The sequence below is a fragment of the Humulus lupulus genome, chromosome 3 (genome assembly GCF_963169125.1).
Source record: "Humulus lupulus chromosome 3, drHumLupu1.1, whole genome shotgun sequence".
NCBI classification, from domain to species: Eukaryota; Viridiplantae; Streptophyta; class Magnoliopsida; order Rosales; family Cannabaceae; genus Humulus; species Humulus lupulus.
In genome coordinates, this window is record NC_084795.1 from 50,933,323 (window position 1) to 50,941,124 (window position 7,802).

General features: G+C 31.9%; 1 pseudogene; it reads right to left on the reverse strand.

Moving 5' to 3' along the window:
* Positions 1-5,134: 5,134 nt before the first annotated feature.
* On the reverse strand, positions 5,135-6,863 carry LOC133824134 (phosphatidate cytidylyltransferase 1-like; annotated as a pseudogene).
* Positions 6,864-7,802: the final 939 nt, after the last annotated feature.

The following is a 7,802-nucleotide window of genomic DNA, read 5'->3' on the forward strand; positions in this document are numbered from 1 at the left end:
AAATAGCACATCCATACCCAATTTGTTCCTCTGACTCTCCTCATCATACATACAGAGATACCCAATAAGAAACCTCAGAAGACAAAACCCATCACATACTTATATAGGAAAATAAAATGAGAAAGTGGTGAAATAGTTAACTTTATACGGTTATAATCCTAACAGTTAAGCACCTTTCTTTTTATATGGCACTTGATGACCTAGATTAGTTCGTAAAGAAACAATAGTGTTGAAATTTAAAAGAATACCGTCAATGTGTTTTCTACTCTGGCAACTTCTGAGAGAAGGCTGGTTTCTTCGATAAATGGAAGTTTGCAGATAGCCTGAGTTCCAAGCAATTCTCATTTGTGCGAATGATACCGAGTTCAAGTATCTTGTAGATGCATCTTATAAAAGAAAAAGAGAAAAAAAAAGGAAGAAGTAATATAATTTAAAATCTTATACCTGTAAGTGTGCAGATCGGAGGTCAGCCTGGCAGAAACTACTACCAATTAAACATGCATCTGCAAAAGAAAACTCTACAAACTTAGATAAACTATGCAATTAAAATTAAAATAACTAAAAAAGAAAACTATTCAAACAAAAAAGTTGGCAAGGAGTACTAAAAAAATTGATAGTACTACTTAGGATAGGAAATTAACAATCATAAAAAGAAGGCAAATGAAGTAGGACAAATCCTCTACATCTTTTATATCAAAGAAAATTATCATCTTTTAAATAAATTGTGAACACTTTTTTAGAAGTGACACAAGATGTTTACAGTGACTCTGACCCAAGATCAATATAAAGAATATAATAAACAATGTAGAGATCTATAATAGTATTAAGCCAAAGGATAGCTGAAATCTGATGTTGTGGTGTTTTCACTTTCATCACCATCCTATTTGATAGTTGAAAACTGATGCAGTGAAATTGGAAATAAAAGATAAAATCAAGCTAAATCCATGGCCAAAGGAGAGAAACCCCAAAAATGAGAGAAAACACTGAAGAGTATGTCAAATTTAATATATCCAATCTCCCTTACAGTAAGTAGTATAGCGTATTTCTATCCCCATGACACCATAACAAATAAAACCAAATAAAATGGTAACAAGGTAAGGGATTTTCAAGATTATTCTTATCACAGTAAGAAAAAAGGGTGGATCTGTATGAAAGTAGAGTTTACATTAAAAAGACATGCAATTACCAAGAAATACAAGATGATGCAACAGGAAAATACATGAGTGGAGCCAAATTGTATATATGACATTTTTGGTTTTTGATAAGAAACGAAACTTTGTTTAAGATCAATATGATGTGTCTAATGACAGTTACTTAATGATTATCAGAGTGTAGAGAGTTTGCCTTGTAGGTTTGCACTCTTAAGATTAGCACCAGCTAATAAAGCTCCGCGCAGATTGGCCCCTGTAAATTCACATATTTTCAAAAGAAAATAAGATCATTTAATTTTCTTTGGTTTTTTTTTTCTTCAGTAAAATAGATATGAGAATAAGGAACTGAAATAGAGTAGCTCTTTAACTTTCTTACTCTTGCAAAATTGCATTATGAAAGATCGCACCCTCAGCATCCACATTCTAAGGCAAAATTAGATACCAGCCCAAAAAGCAAAACAAAATAAGAAGATCAGAATAAAAATTTCAAGTGGTCATGGAAATTAATAATCTGTTTTCAAGACAGACATAAACAAGCTTTAATCCTTTATTATTTATTTATTTTTCAAAAGAAACAAACTTGTATTTATTGTAAAGCTAGTACAAGGAAAATGTGGTATGAATAAGCACAATATGCAAAACACTTGGGGATTGTAAATTAACAAATTACAAAACACAATTCCAATCCCTGGCAAAACCAGAGAACAATACTACCTTAAACTTTTAACATTATACACCAATTTTGCTACCCAAAATTCAAACATAACCCAAAGAGTTTCCCTGGTAGCTTCAACATCCTAAAAAAACTTCTAATTCATTTCCAGCAATATCTTGTGTACTGAATTAGTACACAGCAATAATGTAATATTATTAATGTTTCAAAAACTATTATATCGTAAATAGATGCATTATTTTTAAGCAATACCTACCCAGAACTTGGCACACTGTAGGTTTGCACGTGAGAAGAATACATCTCTAAGACAAGCATGGCTGAAGTCCACATAAGACAAATCCTACAATTCCACAGAAACATATTAAGTGAAACTTCAAAAACAAAGTAAGCAAGAGTGTTGTCTATATTAAATGAAGCTTTCCTTCTTTCAATGAAGAAATATTGCTCTAGAAATCATATCTTGGCTAACCAAAATGTGAAATTCTACTGCAAGACTTTCATTATTTTTCTTATAAAACCAAAACTGTTGTTGCAAGCACAAGGTTGTGAAAAATTACCAGTTTTGAAAGATCAAGGCCAGAAAGTTTAACACCTCGAAATCTAACTTTCTACTTAAGACAGCATTGATTTCCTCCATAAGTCCCTGCAATCAATAATTTATGGTTGGCCAGCAGTCACTTATGATGAGTAACAAGAAGATGAAACATGGAAAATCAGATATATTATATCATCTTACATAAGTAAACACACGAAGCTCCTGCATTAGCTAAACTTAGTAGTTCAACAATTTATGTATGACCAAAAAAAAACATTTATAAGTTTTCAATCAAGAATTATCTAGCTGATATTTGAAAATAAAAAACAAATTGATGAAACAATAATGTAATATCAATACCAAAAAAAAAAAAAACAACACTACCGCCCTCCAAAGAATTGTCCTGTTTCTATTTTTGTTCTGGTAACTTTTTTATGCTGTTTGATTGTTCTTTGTCCATGATTATGGCTGCAAGCTACAAACATTTAGTAGAGCATAAAATCTTTGTCCTATCAGTTTTTCATAAAGTTAACGCATTTAACAAACTTATAGGAGAAATTCCTCAAATTTGACAATGAAAATCCAAAGATGTGAAAAAAAAGGCATGGCATAAAGCAAAACAAGAATTATTATAACAATGCATTAAGACATGTCTGGCTAATTGATATGAACGATCAACTTCCATATGTAGACAATGAGCACATGAAAATCAAATGACAAAGATCCTAAACTAAAAAAAAAAATTGTAAGAGCACCTACATGTAAATATACACAAAGCAATATCCTGATGTTAACACAAAATAAGTATTAGACTCTACTTACCGGTAGCTGGTAGTATTCTGCCTCCCTCAAAAGCTCGGAAAATTGAGAGTCTTTTAATGTACGAACAACACCATCCCTTAACCAATTAAGTATGTGTCGGAAATGTTTTCCATCCCTATCAACAAATACAAATCCCTGCAAATAATAAATAAGTATAAGGACTGATGTGTTTCAAAATTAATTTGTAAGAACTAAATCTTCACCTATAACAAAGCATAAACTCTTTCATTGCTTTATCACTTCTTCTTTCTCTTATTTATCTTTAAATTTGGAAAAAAAAAAAGTGAAAGAGAAAGACTAGATTATTATTAAGTATCATCAATAAAGATTACAGAGACTATAACCAGAAGCATCAAAGACAAACACAGATAGGCCCATAACAAAAGCAAAAACAAACCACAACAAAGCCTCACATTCAGTCGAAAGATCCGACTTAAAGTCAAACTAAGACAGAAGTTTATTCCATCCCATAGATTTTTGAAGAAGCTTTCCTTATGTTGAAAATTCCTGTCATTTCTTTCCAGCCAAACCGCGCAATAACCATATCTTCACACCACAATTCCAAAATTTATTCTGCTTTTTATTTTATGCAATACTAAAATAATTCTAGAACCATAAATTCATATAATATTTTCTTGGAATAAACCATTCCATTCAAAATTCAGACAGAAACTTTAACCTCTTTAATATAGACTAAAATTTTAAATTATCAACTTATGGGACATAGTCTATGTAGATATATGCATCTACACGCATAGCACAGACAGATGTATGAACATTTACAGATGATATAAAAGTACACATTTCTGTATGTATATGCTAATAGATAATCCCTCTCTAGCGCACACACAATCATATATCTAAAAATATAAAATGAAATCTGAAGGAATAATATGTAAACTAAATAACATTTCAGGATCCTGACACACAGTATGCCAACCACTGAACATTGTAGCAAGCATTGAATAAGGCTCTCGTTGAGTCAAAGTATCAACAGTAGTGTAAAATTTCTTCCCCCCTGCAACCAATAATAAATTACATTCAGTCTACCATGCATAGATATGCACTCAATATATTAAGATCTATCTTTCAAAAATATATATTAATTTTTTTTCTTTTTAAATAAAAGGTCAATTTGCATTCTATTTCAAGTAATAAATTGCAAACGAAATTTTTATTTTGTTTTATCCATTTATGTGCAGAAAGAAAAGTTTTCTGTATAATTCAGTGCTTCCAAACACAGTAATATGACTGGCTTACTACTGATTAAGTATCTGAAACAAGTCAGAAGGCAAAAATAATAAATCCTATCTCTAGTATTGATTCATGAGCCAAACAGAAACCAATTTCCACATATCTACAAATTTTAACCGGAGTAAATAATAGGACTTTCCAAAATAAAAGTCACACAATTAAATATCATACACAAGTTTTACATCCACTTACTCAAGAATTATGTGGAGGTGACTCTTAGTCTTTAAGGATCCAAGATATTTCACAATATTTTTGTGGTTCAAATTCTGCAAAAGAGAATAAGGTTTATCAGTCTCTGACCATTCACCTTCTTCCAAGGATGCTAGTTGTAGGATTCAACTCAAGTGAAAGAACATAACAATGAAGTGATAGCTATCCATGGTGTTTAACTAAAATGGAAGTCCTCAGTTTATATCTCAAAAGTTTCATTGCTAAGCTGCAGGTTTTGGCATGCATCAACCAATCTTTCTTATTTGTGAGTTCAAAACTGCATAATTAATACACGCTACTTGAGTCATACAAGCAAGATAACAGGACTAGTGTATATATGGATACACGACTGTTATGTATTAGAGGACTTAGGAATTTAAGTACATAAAGAACAATTGAGTATAGTATTAGGTTAACAAAGTTCAGGTAAAACAGAATGTGATATGGTTGTGTGATAACAGTAGAAATTAGGGCCAACAGATACTTATATCGAGCCCATTACCAACCAAACTATAGTGTGGATCTACACATAGACAATCCTTAACAAATAAGATGGTGACCGAGGCTGGACCACAGCCATCACTTTATAACTGAGTAGGAAACTAAATTTAACTTTGTAATGCTACAGTTCCTAAATCTCAGGAATATGCACAAGAATGCTAAATGTGCATCGCATAGGAAAAATAAGCTTACCAAAAATGCAGATATGACAGTTGTAACAGAAGCATCAATGAATCCCTCCCAAGATTTTTTTGGAGATAATTTGATCAATGGGGTTTTTCCAAAAAAGAACCCAAAGAAATATGCAGCAATGTCGTTGATAACTATAAGTGTTGCTGGAAGAAGAAACCTGCATGCATATTTGACGGTGCATCAAGAAAGAGAAACAAGATTTGGAAAAAAAAAAAAAAATAGAGTCTACATTGAAGACACATAAAGATCAAATTTGGGGAATAACAATCTTACATAAATAAGCTCAGCATTTCCATAAAATATTAAGCACGTAATTAGTGAACACAAAATACAATATCAGGCAGGTCTGAGGAAAGAACTTATTACTTTTATAGCCTTCTAAAGATATTATATAAGACCCTTCATAGTTCTCATTTATAGAGGATATAAAAAAATGTAATAAGTACAACCATCATGTAATTTCTTGATCCAATAATAATAATAATAAGAAAGCTGCAAAAGGTCGAAGACGTGAAATTAAAGAAATATTTAGTAAGAAACTAAGCAACCTGAGATTTCCATAAAAAGTTGTTTTACCAGATAATTCCTTCGAAAATGTTGGCTACTGTGAAAGAGGACTGTGTAAACACAATAATCATGATCATGTGTGTCCATGCATACTGACCAAATTGATATTTGTACATCCTCTTCTTCTTCAATGTAATGATGAACCACACAAAACCTAAGCTAAAGCACAAAATAAAGAAGAAATATATAAATATAAGCCAGTTAAACATAACCAAAAAAAAGAACTAAAGCCAACGGAAAAATTAACCAAAAAGCAATGAGCAATAAGACAGGATTCTTGATTCAAAATTATATATAAAGCTAACTAAAAAGAAGCAAGTAAATGAAATGCTAAGTGATATTTAAACTAAAACATGGCTTTAAGATGAAATGTCTGATAGCAAAATCCAAATTGTCACCATACAACAAACCTGCGATATATAAGGTGTAGCAGATAACCATATGATACTTGATAAGGCTGGGAGATGCCTCTCTTCATGATCTCGCCTTAGTAGGTTGAACAGCTCTTTCGCCATAAATATTTGGATAACAACTATCATAGCAGTAATACAGAGATGACCCATATATATAATGAATGCAAATCCCCCAATCATCCAAACAGAAGAGCATGCCCGTATCCACATAGACTTGTACTTGTTACTGTCATCAACAAGTAAATTGCCTCCATTGGCTATACTAACATCTGGAACAACCTGAGAGGCCAACAGGATATCTCAAAAAAAAAAAAATCCAAGGTTGAATATCAGCTATTATTAGAAAATTTTCAAATTTCAATTGTACCCATCATCCCATCTCTTATAACAAATCCAAAACCCAATAAATACAACATCATTACTTTTAAATGTGAATGACAATGACCAAAACCTGATTTTATGATGTGACTAACCTCATTTGAACGTTTTCGATGTCGAACCCGACCAGTTGGTGTTAATGGGGTGCTAGTGTTATTCTTCTGCATGCTCTTTAGTTTGGATTTCACTCTTACAAAAAAGCATACATATAATGCACAAAAGCCCTACCTGAAAGATTCAGACCATATAGTAGGCAATTATATGCAACCACCTATAACTCTTAGATTTTCAACTAATATGTACACATAATTCTCCAAGATTCTGAAACTGGGATGTGCATGATTTCTATTCTTAGCTTTAAAAATAATCCAGGTTTCCCATCAGAAAGCTCCCCGAATAAATTTTAGATCCCAAAATAAAATAAACGATGAAAAATTGCATATTATACAAACTGCAATAGAGGTTTTATTGTTCTCACCTACAAGAAGAGGAATGAAGCTAAGAACCAAACAACTAAGAGCCCCAGACCACCACAACCAAAGATCAAAATGTCCACCAATAAATATACAACTGTGGTACGACCCCCCAACAGCTCCTTGAACTAAAAATTGGACAAGAGGATCAAGAATTTAAGCATTAAAGACATGGAAAGTATAGCTAATAATTATAAGAGATACCATCTACGATGAACTTGGAAGCAATGACCCATAATTTTCAAATAGGACCAACAAACCAAAACTGGAAATGGAGGCATCGAACTAACAGAAAACAAAAAAGTCGTTGAATTTTAGCTAGAAGATCAGTATCCCACAAAATGTTCAAAACCATTCTGAAAAGTTACCATGTGAACGTAAATTATAGTACTAGAAGTAGTAACCATTGCTAGAAATTAAGAAAAACAACAACCCATCTATTCAATGTCAAAAACAATATACACCAGTCTATATTTAGCCTAGTTCATCCACGTTAAATAACTCAAGCACCTTCACTCACCCTAGACAATGGAACTACTTATTTTGTAGAATAGAATCTATAGAAACAAACATTTCGATATATTTATTACCATTGAAGTGAAAAAAATTTAATGGTCAATAGAATACTCAACA